The sequence below is a fragment of the Drosophila simulans genome, chromosome 3L, assembly GCF_016746395.2.
Source record: "Drosophila simulans strain w501 chromosome 3L, Prin_Dsim_3.1, whole genome shotgun sequence".
NCBI lineage: Eukaryota > Metazoa > Arthropoda > Insecta > Diptera > Drosophilidae > Drosophila > Drosophila simulans.
The window spans coordinates 11,050,154-11,065,622 of NC_052522.2; positions in this window are offsets into that span (position 1 = coordinate 11,050,154).

Below are 15,469 nucleotides of genomic sequence, written 5' to 3' on the forward strand. Positions count from 1 at the left end.
GTGCAGCACATTGTGTGCACGCGGCAATCCACCAATGCCGAACCACTGAACCACGCAACCACCGAGCCACTCGACCACACTCAATGACTTTATTTTAATTCGAAATTTGCCTCGAGTTGCGCTCTTTTTTATTTTTTTTTTAGTTTGCCCATTGTGTCTTGGTTTCCATCGGTGAGTTTCAGTTTTGCAGTTTTTTAGATGGGCATTAGTCATCCTCAAAGCCACAGTCATCGTCTCCATTCTGGTGTGCAATTTGTCTTTTGTTTTTCCTTTTTTTTCTCTTATTTTTTTTTTCGTTTTTGTTGCAATTTTCATTTCAGCTGCTTAAGTGTTAAGGTTGCCGATTCTTAGTCTTCAACCTGTTGTCGTTTATTGTACTTGACAGCAGCCATCGAAAGGGCAAGCAAACACATATTTCGCAAAGCTCATTAAGTTTGTTTTTTCCACCGGCTGTTTTCACTCCCCCAGATCCCCTGACCCCCCAAAAAACCCCCCCTTGGGATATTCGAACCCGAACTGTGCTAAATTTCGTAATCGAAAGTTGTTTTGATGGCTCGGCTTTTGGGTGAGCAGTGCTTAGTCAATGATATTAAGTAATACTTAGACACGACTGTGTACCGCCAAATGCACACACATATATATTCTTATTTTTTCTTTTTTTTTCTGTTTTGAAGCTAGTACTAGATACTTGGTGTAGTCGAGGCCTCATTTGCATGGGCCCGTCCACTTGGAATTGAAATTATATATTCTGAGCCCCCCAGCGAGTGTAAACATTCGCCCCAAGTTGTTTATGCAAGCTGCTGTTGGCATTAGTCATACTTTGGCCACTATACAGATACATATATACATATATCCCATATAGATAGAGCGAAGTTCTAGTTGCAAAGGTTTACTTATTATTCTATCTTCCGATAGTAAGCGCAACGGGGAACTGTTTCAGAATAGAACTGATTTCAAATAGGAAGCATTGGCGAATCGCTTAAAAAACAAATACACGTACCAATGGGCATAGTTAAGTAGGTAAATATTTATAGGAAAATTGGCACATGTTTGTTAGAAGGCTTAAGAAGTTTTAAAAATATTTATTCTTAACCAAATGGCAGAAAAACAGTTAGATATTGAAAGTATCTTTAATTTGACAGTAGATTCTTATTATTATTAAAAAATATTTATTCTTAACCAAATGGCAGAAAAACTGTTAAGATATTAAACATATCTTTAATTTGCACTGTAGATTCTTATTATTTTTAAAAAAATATTTATTTATATTTAATTTATATTTATTCTTAACCAAATGGCAGAAAAAACGGTTAAGATATTAAAAATATCTTAAATTTGCACTGTAGATTCTTATTATTATTAAATAATATTTATTCTTAACCAAATGGCAGAAAAAAAAGTTAAGAAATTGAAAGTATCTTTAATTTGCACTGTAGATTCTTTTTATTATTAAATAATATTTATTCTCTATGGCAAATGTTAGAAAAATAGCTTACATATTAAACATATCTTTAATTTGCACTGTATAATCTTATTATTATAATTGAATGGCTTCTGCAGAAAATGCTGAGCCAAATGTTTCTAGTTATTACATAACTCGGCTTACATGAAAGTCGCCTACCTATTAAAAGAAAATGTCATAATCAGCTAGTAATTTAATCTAGATGCACGACCTATCCCATCCATTAGCTCGAATTCCCACATCTCCGGCACACAAAATCTACTTAAAGTCGTTACTTTTCGCAATCGCAGCAATCTTAAGTACAATTATATATAAATTATTTCAGCGAGTAATGAGAACTTTTTAAATGAGGCGATGATGTCAGCTGAACTTCAGAGTGAATCTTTTCCTTGTTCATAATTATTTGAAAGCAAATGACTTTCATATAATTGCCATATATGTATGTGCACATAATGCACTGAATATAGGTCCAGTTGGCCTGATCGTATCAGTAGTAGACACAATTTTGAGTTGTCATGGTCATCGAGAAATCGACAATGATGCGGCTATATCAATTAACAGCTCCCCTACTTATCACCCGCCCAGTTTTAAATTGCCAATGGTCGGAATGGTGGGGAAATGGGGTGGGAAATGCTTTGGTGGAGTCACATGGCGAACTGCACTAGAGAAACCATTCTCTGCCCGTCTGCCAGGTGAGTGTGATCGGTGCAAATATTTACCCAGGCAACTGCAATCGTCTGGTTTTGGTTGTGGGTTTGGGTCAGGCGGAGTGCACTTGGCACGTGTTATCAGTGAATCACAGGTCTGGATGTGGATACACTTGGCATGCAAAGCGCATGGCGAACCCCACCTTTATACCGCCCTTACAAAGCAAATAAAACAAATCGCCAGACAGATATAAGCGGCTACAATTGCGGGTAATTCAATAATAATGCAGCGGGGGTAATCTATGTAGCAATTATAGAAAATATATAACTCGAATGTATAATTCAGACTTAATTATAAAATAATTACATATCCTAAATTAATAATGTTCTACATATATAGAAGTGCACATAGAATACATTTAATGTATTATATTATATTATTTTCTCTATTTAAAATTTAAAATAAAGCAACCCTTAAAGAACGCTTACAAATTTATGTATTTATACTTATAAAATATGTTTTATTTATATTATTATGTTTTAACATTTCAGCATGCCAAGTATTTGTTTGCATGATGATCAATACAGAAGTTTCTAATATTGCCAATAAAGGTAATACGATTCTAAGTTCTTGACCATAGCTGTGCAGACTTTAAAATAGAACGCACTTAAATTGAGTGCGAATTGTTAGAGGCACTCTAACTGCCGGCAAACCTATTTTCGATTGACGTTACCGAAACTAGACCCCTCTAAAAAACAAACTTACCAACGCGGTCTGGCCGTTCTTATCAGGCGGAGGAGAGACGTTCTTATCAAGCTGGCTAGCTACTTCAAAACACTAACCGATTATAATTCTTATCACCATTCGATTTCTCATGGCCGGACTTATTTTCCAGACGTTCCGTCTTCTGCGAATTTGTTTACGCCGAATATGCGAAAAGAATTTGGTCAACAAAACGCTCAATTGTCTCATTGATAGCCGAAAGAATTCTCTTCAAATGAAAATAGAAATTCACTCGAATTCGAATCATTCGCAGAGATTCACAAACAAGTAACCCGATACCACATACCACACTCACTTCAATCGGTCAGATCGAATGCAATGAATAATCGAAACATTATCGAACGGAAACGATGTTGTGATCACTGATCAATGATCATTCAGTGGGAAGCCGCTCAAGTGCGTTAATTTCATTTACACAATGTACTAAACTAAACAAACCGAAAGTCAATTAGAAATTTTATCAAAACCTAAAAGCAGAGCTAATAAACTAAAGCCCAGCTAAACTAACAAATAAATGCAAAGGGCGGATAAGATCAAAAGTAGAAAAGATAATATACACGTACTTTAAGATAAGGCGAGCAAAGAGTTTGGGCAAAGGAAAAACAAACATGGATAAGCCGAGACCACAAAGGTGGTAACAGAACGAAGAAAGGCAACCATGAAAGTAATTTATAACCAAAGACAAACAACATTTGTTTGTTAGTGCAGTTAATGGAAACGATTTGATAGAATAATACCTTTTATTTTCGTTACTAGTTTAAAATCGCGCGATATTCACGAAGGCCAGACAGTTTTATAGTTTTAGATTCCAAAGATAGACTTCTAATGTGGGAATAACCAAGTGAATACACTCCCTAGTGATAAGATCGCATTGTCCCATTTGAGGAACATGTCCAAGTTGCTTAGGATAAGATAACACTCGGTATTATGTTTTTTTTTTAAAATTTTTTTTTTTTGATCTGGCGTACTGATGTCATAGCTCCCAGTTCGCAAATCTCGGGATGTAGCTTTATGTTCAGGTATTTCCAAGCTATTTTAGCTATTTTAAGCAGATCTCACTGGTGGTGGTGGTGACCCAGAGCAGGTTCATAACTCTCAGCTCATTGGCAGCTAGCTCTTAACCCCGAAACGCCTCGGATGTCAGCTTCTTAACCTTACGAGCCGTCGCCGATTCTTCTGGCCATAACTCTCTTACATAACTAATTTGCGAGCCACGTTGTCACCGGCCGCCATATAAAAATGTCTTGTGTAGTTAGTCGCGGTTCGTTTTTTTTTAAGTTGTTGTCGGGTTTTCAAGAGTACATGAGCACTAGTCGGTCTTTTATTTTTCTGTTTTTTTCTTTCTTCTTTTTGCCGATTTGTTTTTTATGATTGCTCTGCGACTGCGAAGGCGGCGACAACTGATGACGATTGTTGCTGCTGCTGTTTGCATTACATGAAAATGACCTACAAATAAATTAAGATCTCAAATTGTTAAGGTAAATATTGCATACCCTGCAATCTTCTTTACTATTATGTTTAGAATTAAATAGAATTTTATTAAGTCAAGCAATTAAACTATATTTTCATATACAATTCTAATTTATATCATTTATCATTTATCATTTTATAAGTTTAGTTTTCTAAACTAAATTCGAAGTAGTAAGAATAGTTTTATAAGTAACTTAAATTTTTGAAGAGTATTGAACTTGTTGGCACTGCAATAATTCAAAATACCCTTACGATTTTAAATGCCTTTGTTTATTCGCAGCTCAGTCAGTTATTTAATTACGTTTACTTGTTGCAACGCAACAAAAGGGCGGTGGAGTGAGTAACGGCGGCGCAATCCTGATGCAGCTCCTCTGGCGAAACATGAGGCTGCAAAGGCAGCGGAGCAAGCAATTTGCATTATTAATTTAATTGAAAAACTTGTTAAATTAAATATTTAAATGTCGCTGTCCTCGTCTCGGCGGCAGTTTCAGTTTCAGTTTCAGTTGCACTCGCAGTCGACGTCAAACAATATGGCAAATGATAATATTAATATGAATAAATGCAAATTGAGTTACATGCTCGTGCAGCAGACCGCTGATTGTGGCAACAGATACATAGATAGATAGATACAAAGATAGTTGCGGGAATTGTGCGGCTTGCCATCGCACTGGGGACATTTATAGAACATTGCTGCAATTAATATGCTCGGACATCGACTGTGGGCAGTGGAGCCACTTATGGGGCATAGTGAGAACCAAGCGAGACTCGATTCACATTTCGCCATGGGATTCCACATCAAGGGAAACAGGTTCAGGATTATGTGTAGATAGATAGATATTTTGTATGTTTTCACAAGCGAAATTTAGGATGCGAAATTGGCTAATTAACAGCAAATCAATTGTGTTTAGATATTTAGAGTTTTGTAGATTTATGTTCCTAGTTTTACTTCAAAAACTGCTATTCTTTGTTTATTTTTGCTATAAAATGTTCTTTGGGCGCCCTAAAAAAACTGTTGTTCAATCAAGTTAACAACTCCATCATAACGCGAACAATCAATCTCGCCCGCTGCTCCGACTGCCACACCTGTCCCACAGCGACGTTCCAGATACAGATACATTTAAAGATACAGATACAGATACATTGGCTTGGAATTAGCAATTTACGAGCAGCCTCGCCCGATCCAATGGACCCCCAATGCGAATCGATCCCGGCACACGGTCTACTGATCAATGCCGTCTCTATTTTTGCACTTTTTTTTTTATTGCAGTTTTCAATTTTCATTCGCGAGGTGTTGTCGCTGCCATTTAGATTTCAGCAATTTACGATCGAGACGGCTAGACGTTAGGATAGTTAGCTAGATAGATAGATCCAGTACGTAACGAATCGCTACTGGAGAACCAGACAGACGAGACGTGTGAATTTCAATAGTTCCACTTGCATTGGGGCGATAAGTCGCTATACCATGTCCCATATACATAGACTCGCGTCTATCTCGTCTATGGTGGGGCTCAGAACTATTTTTTTTTTTCAGATAGGGAGACCAGATGCCGTTGGGACGGGTTAGCCAGGGATCGTTGGGTTGTCTGGGGTCTCGAGTGGAGGAGGGTCGGCATGCGTCCCAGGTAGAGGTTGTACATATATTTAGATCGCTGCTCGTGTCGTGTCGAGTAAATATTTGCAATTGAGTCTACGATTTTTTACTATTTGTTTACAGACGTAATCAATAAAAATTCTAAATAGCCCCGCACACTGAAACAAACTGAGTGTACTTGAAAATGGCAACACAATTATAGAATGCAGCAACAAATTTAAATATTTATGAGTTGTCGTCGTGCCATGCTTAACGTCATTCTTTCTTATGACTTCTGTTTTTATTATTATTTTTATTTTCTGTTTTCGCATTTGTTTTCGTTTCGCCTGTTCGAGTTTTGTTATTATTCCAATTTTCGAGCCAGACGCAATTTATAGTTTTTTATGCGTAGCTTTTTTTGGTTGTTTCATTTTTAATCTTCGTTTTTGGGTGAAGCCTACCTTTTGGATACCCTACAAAAAAACATATTTTTATCAGTATTAAAAGCGAATTGAGAAAGTGTTATATTATCGTTCATGTTCAAAAATTTGTTTTGAATAATATTTTTTTTATCGCGTGTTTAATCCACTTATAATAAATATTGCGTGTTATTTGTTCTGCATTTTTTTTTGACATTTGATGTTAAAAACAATATAATATAATAAAATGCTGATAAAAACACATTTGTAAACAACTTCACTTTCAAATATCTAATAAGCATTCCAAGCCTTTGGGCTAATCTGCCAAATGGCTCCGAGGACTTGAAACTCTTGAAAGTTTTAAAAGCAATATCTTTAAGTATTCCGAGCGAAAGAAAGTTTTCAATTCACATTCGAGATCCCTGGACAACCTTAACCCCCCACCGTAATTGAATTTTTGAATATTCTCAAATCCAATTGGGAAACGGGACAGGAAAAGTGTTTTTCTGCCTTTGCGTTTTTCGGGGCCAAAGGGTAAAAAAAAATTTATCAGCCCAACTGGAGACCCCAAGCGAAACTCAACTTTGATGACTTTTTGTTGTTTATAGTTTTTTGTTTGTAACTTTGTTTTTTTTTTTTCATTTTTTTTCCAACAGCCAAACAGTTTTTGGTTGTATTTGGCTTATATTTTTTTTTTTTTTTGCTTTTGGGTCTTGCCTTAGAATTTTTTTTTATTGCGCGTTGGCGGGGACAGATAGCGAAAGAGACGGGTATAGGGGGACGGTGGGAAAGAGAGGGTGACAGGGGAAGGGGGGTCGCAGACAAAGACGACAACATTTTCGGCACACCTTTTGCCATTACTTATGGATAAGTGTGTGTCTGTTTATGTGTGCACAACTCATAAGCATCGATGTGGCCCAGGTGTGTGTTTGTTGTGTGTGCGAGGAGTGTTTGCTTATCTCGGCTGTGTGTCGTCCCCATAGGTGGCATATATAATATATACACACAAGGAGGGCGGAGGGGGCGTGCCAATGGGCGGCTGTGGGCGGAGGCCGTATTCTTTATTTGCATAGCAATTTTCGTAGCTGCTATTCCACTGCGGCGACTTCTTTTTCTTGTTACTTTTTATGTGTGTTTATTTTTCAGTTTTATGCCGATACGCGAAAACGAGAGCGCCGAAAAGTAAAAATATAATCATAAAAAGTAGGCAACGAGGCTCGTGGATGAGGTTGCACCGAAAGAAATCATAAGTAACTACGATTTAGTAGCTTACTAGTCAACACTGATTCCAGTGTTAGTATCCTTAAGATACTTGAACTAACTGTTGTTTTTAATTCTAAGGATATACTACTTAAGAACATAAAAGTACTTATAAACAAATATTAGTAATGCAATGTTTTCTGTAACTAATTGCATTAGTATTTTCTTTAATTTAATTTATCCTATCTTAGCATAACTAATTTCACATTCTAATTCTATACAGAACAATTAGTGTTGTTTTTTGTTGTGCAAATTACTTCGGGGTGTGTGCCGTGTTTCAGTTCGTATAATAAGTCTAGTACTATATGCTCAAACTTGACCTAGGCGGCATTATCAGCATCGCACGTGTCGTGTTCGCCGAAGGTGTGGAGGGGGCTGAGGTGGGGCTCACACCTTTTCCCATGCAACATACATACATACATGCATATGTACATATATAGATTCGAACATTTATAGCACCCCCATCCCTGACCAAAACGAGAATGCGCCGCCACCTTTGGCCATTCGTAATATTTATAGAAATAATCAAAAATTCAACACGAAATCAATAATAAACGTAGAATTTCATGCCTTTCCTTTATTGCTTCCTCTCTCCAACTCTATCTCCCTATAAAAATCCCCCCCACCATCCCCTCGCTAACCGATTCGGTTTCGCACTCTCTCTTCCGACGATTGCCGTCCCTTGTCAGCTATTATTTATTGCGTTGAAAAGTTTCATTATCAATGTTTTTTTCTTCTTTTTTTTACAATTTACATAAGGCATAAGGTCTGGGACTTGCAACTTTGTTGCGGCTTCCAGTTTGTCTATATATATATATAGATATAGGTATGTATATACCCTGTAACGTGCATATATACAGCGCAGCGAGTTGTAAAGTTGTGCCCCACCAAACGGCAGGGAGCAGCAGCAACAACTGCCAGTGGATGTGGCATCAGTAACACGAGGCACACCATCAACAAATACAGCAACAATGACACAAAATGGCAGTGTAAAACTTTTTTTTTTTAGTGATAGCCATAGATATTACCAATGGGCGCACTGTGGCTGCCAACGCGAGTAATAACAATCCGTGGAAAGGTTATATAGCTTCGGGTGCAAAAGGAGTTATCAAGTGGTCTTAAAAGCACTTTCAAAGATTAACTGTTTTAGCTTATGATAAACGAGAGCTGTTATGGAAGAAACATAAAAATTAAACGTAAAGGAGCTTATTGTTGGAGAAAACAGTTTAGTGTTATTGAACACCAATTAGCCAGATTACACATGGTAATAGGAAATAGCCATAAATTTACAATAATGAGTAGTACCAGAGTCTAAGAAATACGAAACTAGTTATGATGAGCGTTTTTGAACTAATAAATATTGTATATTAAGAGTTTAATGTTATGGGTATTGCTAACTTAGATAAGTAATAGGTATTAGTTAGCATATAAATCTGAAGGAAAGAGTAAAGTTTGAATTTGATTATGGTACGTTGTAAAGCTCCTATCGTGTAATTTGTAAAATAACTTAAAATTGCAGAATTTCTCAACACTGTTTTTCAAACACCGCAGCACTTGACAGACTTTCTGAGCCCACTGTGTCTGAAAACAAAGTTAGCAGAGCACAGCGAGACCACAAAACTGAAAATGGGGGGATCTCGTGGGTTTGGGGGATTGGATGGGAAGTAAGGCAAACAAAACAAATGCCATGAAACATTTTAAAATTCAAATCAACGCGATTTCTGCTGTTTCCTTATTTTATTTTGCACAGTTTTTCGGGGTCTGGCGTAGTTTTCGTTTTTATTTTAGCCAACCAACCAACCAGCCAGCCAGCCTGCCTCTGCCTTCTTTATTGTTATTATTATTTTTTTCGTTTCTTTAATTTCTGGTCACGTATTTGTTTCGTTTCGTTTCGTTTCATTTTTGGAAACAATATTGTGTGCCATGACAATAATAAGAGTCGTGGTCGAAACGGGACGGGATGGGACGGACTTTTTGCGTTGGTTTTGGTTTTTGGCTTTGGTTTTGGTCTGGTTTTTGGGCTTGGGTTTGAGTTTGGTACCCGGCATGGATGTGTTTTGAGCCGAGCTCGGGGCCTGAATGTGCGGTCGGAGCTGAGTTTCTGTAATTTGAGCCAATTACTGGGTGTGGGGATGCCTGGCGGTATGGGGCTTTTGGTTTGCGAACGCTATAACCCATATCTACATATATATACATATGTATCTACATATGTTATATGAGGAATAATGCGCGGGGCAGTGCAAGGTGGAGCAGTGTTTAGATGGAGATGGACGGAGGTACGGATCTGGATGTGGACAAAAACCAAAATTGAAATTTATTTTTGGCCAACGGAGAGGGGCACACACACCACTCAGTCACATGCAGCGGCACACTTGTTTTGTTTGCTACACTTTTGGCATTAGGGGTTCGCATACGCTTTCCATTTAATGGGGGGCATTATATAGAAATAACAAAACAGATCGTTAAAATTGATAAATATATTTTTAAATATTTTTTTATTAGATATTTTCACGGCATGATGATTGAAACTTAAATATGAAATATTAGGCGAAGTTACCAAAGAATATTTTTATAGAAATTTTTTATAATTTAAATCAATTATATATGTATATACAAATCAATATATGTAGTAATACCATGAAAGTGAGATAGCTTGAGTATTGTTTTTTATATTATATACATCAGCCTGTGATGTTAAGATACAATATCATGATGTACGGATCCTTCACTTAATAAATTAAAAAAAATTATTATTTACATATTAAATACAAGCTTAAATCACCAAGTATTTTACATTAATCTTAATATAAACCTTCTTTATATTAATATATAGCAAATGATTTGTTTAATATTTTAAAAATAATATATAAATTATGTTATCTTATGTTATCTGCGGATTCTAGAATCTTTAAGGGCATTTGCAACTTCGGTGCAGCTTGTCCTCAGAATCCTCATCTGATTTTGTGTTTTTATTTTGCAGCCTGTGCCTGGTCGCATAAATCGTGGTCCTTCTATTGTGGCCTGCATTCACGCCCCCTTGACATCCCCATCCCCATCCTCATACCCATTGCCCCATATATGTATGTATAGCATAATATATAGCCTCAATCACCACTCCTCCATCCTAACCGCCTGCTTTTGTGTTTTTGCAAAATGGGAATACGTGATCTTCGCATAATAATTACTCCTTGGCTTGGCTCTTGAGTCTTTTTTATTTGGGCATATAATTCTTAATGGCTATGGCACATTTCTCTCCCATTTCGTGCATTTAATGATTTTTTATTGTTTTTGCTTCTTTTTTAACATTTTGGGTAATTTGATTTGACTGTTCTTCACATTCGTTATTGTTCACTTTTGTTGTTTTCCAGTGCTGTTTTGCTGTTTTTTTTGTTAGCCCCTGTGACTTTAATAGGTTTTTAATTATTTTTCATATTTTTTTGAGAGATTTTTTTGTGTGTTGTTATTAATAACGAAACCAGACAGCTGCGGGAAATGAAAACGCAGAAGAGTTGAGTGGAACCTTTGTTCGCTTGGCAACACCGAAAATCCGTGCAAAAATGAATTTTTTGTCTCGGAAAATGAAGTCAAGGGTATAAATGTATATAAACAAACAAAATATTGTGGTGCATACGTGTGTAAAAAAAAATACCAAAAATATTTCCTGATGATGTGCTGAAATGTATCCTAAAAATACAAAAATATCAAATTATTTTCTTATTATTTTGTGCGCATAATTAAACTTTAATTTAAGTGGTTATCCAATACAACAAATGTATAATAAATTGTTTATTATTTGCGCGGCTTAATTATTTTTAGATCAATATTTTGCGTGAGTTCAAACATAAAAGCTTTCTACATCGAATTTAACCGAATTAAATTGATACAGATTGCCACACTTGCTTACTAAAATTGTTCGATTTTTATTGACATTTATTCAGCAAATGACTTTTTGATTGCTTGTCATTATAAATAGCTACAAATGAACTACATCCATTTTTTGATTGGTGAATGTCAGCAACACCCAAATGGGAATATTAAAAGAAATGTAACAAATTACATTTTTATGGTTCGTAATTTATTTCGCTTGAAGCATGGAATTTATCATTACATTAGTTTTAAAGTCAGGATAGCGAAATAAAATTTAAATTTAATTAGCCTGAAATTGTTTGATACTTTTTTACGATTTTGTAGTACATTTTTGTATCTCAAGTGGGTTATAAAGAGTTGCTAAGCTAACGAAATGCTTACTCCACAAATTAGTTGCAACTCAATTGGAAGAATAATAGCAAATAAATTACATTGGATAGGAAATTGAAACGAAATGCTGAAGAAATCTCAAATGCGTCAGCATTTTGGTAATAAATTGCAGTTGGCCAAGACTTCCTTCCATCGAAAATAGATTTATTTATGAATGTTGCCGGATGGATGGACAGCCGGGCAGAACTTGCAGCCCATTCCCATTCCCATCTGCGTCTCACCTGATTGGTGTCCCATTAGGGCAACAAATTAGCTCTTGGCCAGCTCTCTTGGCCATTCCCGGGTTCCGGGCCCGGGTTATTTACGACCAGGAGATGCAATCCCCGAGCAGATCGAACAGCATTTGTGCATTTTGCTTTGCCATAAATCATAATGGCAGTGCAAGTCCCCCACTTTACTACTTTTATGGAACTGTGCACAGCAAAAGTAGTCGTTTTACAACACGAAAAAGTTAAGATTTTAAAACCTGAAAGATATTCTGGGATGTTGAAATTATATATAAAGTTCGGTATATTTAAGTGATAATTACTAAATAGATACATTTTCTATATTTTAGTAACCTTATTCAATGCCAAATATGACATAAACATTGGTTTACTTTGGTATCTTTAAAATATTTTTCTAATAATAGTGTGATAAGTAAACCTCAAGAAGGTAATAGAATATATACTCTACATTTTTCTGTGTGTAATACGCAGTAAGCTGTCTTACTTTCAGCTGGCGGCGAAGGCTTTTGCCTAATTGATTTACAACACTTTCCAACCTTACTCAATGTTGGAGAGTGACAAATGCAGGGCTCTGTCGCTGGCTCCTCTTATTATTATTATTATTGTTGTTATTACTATTATCTTTATCTGGCGACTTGCGGGAGACGTTCTTGGAGGCGGAATGGGTTGGAAAATGGGGTTGCCAGGGGGTTGGGGCTGGTCGGTTCGAAATGGCTATGGGGATGGGGTTTCGCTGGGGGACTTGCTCAATGCTCGATTGCGCGACAATCGCAATGGGACCATATATATGTGTTTCGCAGCTTATCATTCCCTGCATATACGTACTAAATGTACATATATGTTTGTTGGGTGTGTGCATATGCTGACTCCCTGGGGTCGCATTGGAGCGTGAGCATTTTGCAAAAATAATTTATGGCAAACTGTTGATTGCTGACATGGGGCCCCCAGAGCAGCAGCGGCAGAAACAACAGCAACAACAACGAATACAAGGCACAAAAAACTAAAACAAGACTAAAACAGTATTATTAACAGATGTGTAGCAACGCAAGAAGATAGGCGCGCACAAGTGCTATAAAAAAGAAAAACAATGATACCCCAGCAAATTATCAGCAATATTAAAAGAAACAAGAGCAATGACAGCCACATCAGATAGCTAAATGGTATCAACAACTCTAGCAAGAGCAACATCAGCAACAGTAACATGAGCAGCAAAAGCAACAGCAACATCTGTAACAAGAGCAACATCAAGAGTAATAGCAACATAAGAAAAACAAGGCAACTAACACTAAAAAGCGAAAAGCAAGAAGATGGGCTTATGCACGATAAAAAAAGGACAACAATAATACCCCAACAGTTTATCAGCAATTTTAAAAGAAACAAGAGCAATGTCAGCAACATTAGTTAGACACGCAAATGGTATCAACAATTCCAGCAAAAGCAACATCTGTAACAGCAGGAATATGAACAAGACCAAAATTAACAGCAACATGTGGATCGAAAGCAACATTAACAGCTGGAACTGCAACATAGCAGGAGTAACATTAAACAGGAACATCAAAAACAAAAGCAGTATCAGCAACATTAGAAACAAAAGCAACATCAGCAACATAGCAACATTAGAAACAACAGCAACACTGCAGACACAAGACATCACCAATGGCTTAATGGACAACACTAACAAAGAAAGAGCTGTTCAAACAAAGTAACAATAACAACAAATGGGAAGAAAACCAACAATACTTGTAAATAACATTATGGCCCATACAGCAGCAACAATAGTTGCTACAATAACAGCAGCAACATTGTTGCTACAGTCGTAGCCCTCTTTTGGCAGTGTCTAAACACTGAAAAAAAAATATACCCAAAAATAAAAATATATCAATTTGTTTGAAAAATACCTATCTTTGTGCTTTTACCTGCTTTATACTTTTTAGTTTTTTCGATTTATTTTTTTACTAGTGCATCAATCAGTCCCATTATTGTTGGATACGCGTCTAGAATTTATCATTAGTTTACGCGATGTAGAAGCATACCAACTATGTATATATATGGGATTATATGCCATATAGATTAACAATTGTAATCGCTGTTGTTGTAGCTGCTGTTGTTGATTTTGCCAAGCGAATCGAAACACAACGAGCAAAACAATAAGCTAACAGCAACTGTAGAGGCAGCGGCAGCGGACAACTCGGGTGTTGATGTGTTTTCGAAAACATTGCGTCATTTCCAGATGGCAAGCTTTAAGCCAATTGCCTGACACCCCCCCCCCCCCCCTCACAGCGTCGAGTGCCTATCCCCAAACCCCCCACACAGCCACGCCCCTGTGCAGCGAGAAACACAGAGACCAAGTGGCAGACGATCGAGTTGGGTTCGTAGAAAAACTGCGCCAATTCTACGAACTGAACTTGGGGATGTCGACGCCTATATCGGAAGGCAAATGGCACTGTGGATACTGACACGTACATACATACATACATACATATGTACATACCTACGTACAGATGTACATAGCATTCGTGCCTGAACATGATTGATATTTGCCTGGCATGATTACTCGTAGTCACAGGCCGTCAAAAGTGGTGATAAAACGACAAACACAGTTTGAGATACTTATCGTGTCGCGAAGGAAATTACACAAAAGTTGGGGGCTGCCATTTACAGGGTATGCGATAACTGTGCTGTGCTTAGCCTATATTTGAATTTTATATATTTGAATTTTATTCACTATTTGAATAAAATAGTGAATTTTATATTTATAATAACACATCTTACTATTATAAAAGGCAAATAAGAAGTTTTTTATAGAAGCAGAATATGAAATCTTAAAACTTAACACATATGAATGTTTTGAATGCAACTTGATGTTGTTCAACCTATAAGCTTAGTAACTTATAAAGTTTATTAAGCACTGGTGGCAGCCCATATCTATTCCACATCCGCAAGTGGAACCTTTGGAACGCTCTATAATTGGATGAGCTGTGGATGAGCGTAATCTGCATTTGCAGACAGTTGGGCGACTTCTTGGAGCTGCAGCAGAATGTTTTGCTTCGCCGGGGGCAGATAACTTACCACTGAATGCTAAATTGCAGTGGGGTAGGGCCAGTGGAAGATGATTGGCAACGACCTTAAATAACCTACTGATTCTATAGTAGCGTCTTGAAACTGTGTATTTGCTATTTGCTTTCGAAACGAAACTTATGCGAGTGCAAATATTTACCATGTGTTCGAGCTTTTCTTTGATCGCCTAAAAGCTGTAGGTGGGTTGCTTTTCTTTTGGAGGCGGAAACCTACGTCAATGCGGGATCAATGGGTTTAAGCACTGCCATTGTATTGCTTCATTTATCACTTTTAACACTGTCTAGTGCAAACAGAC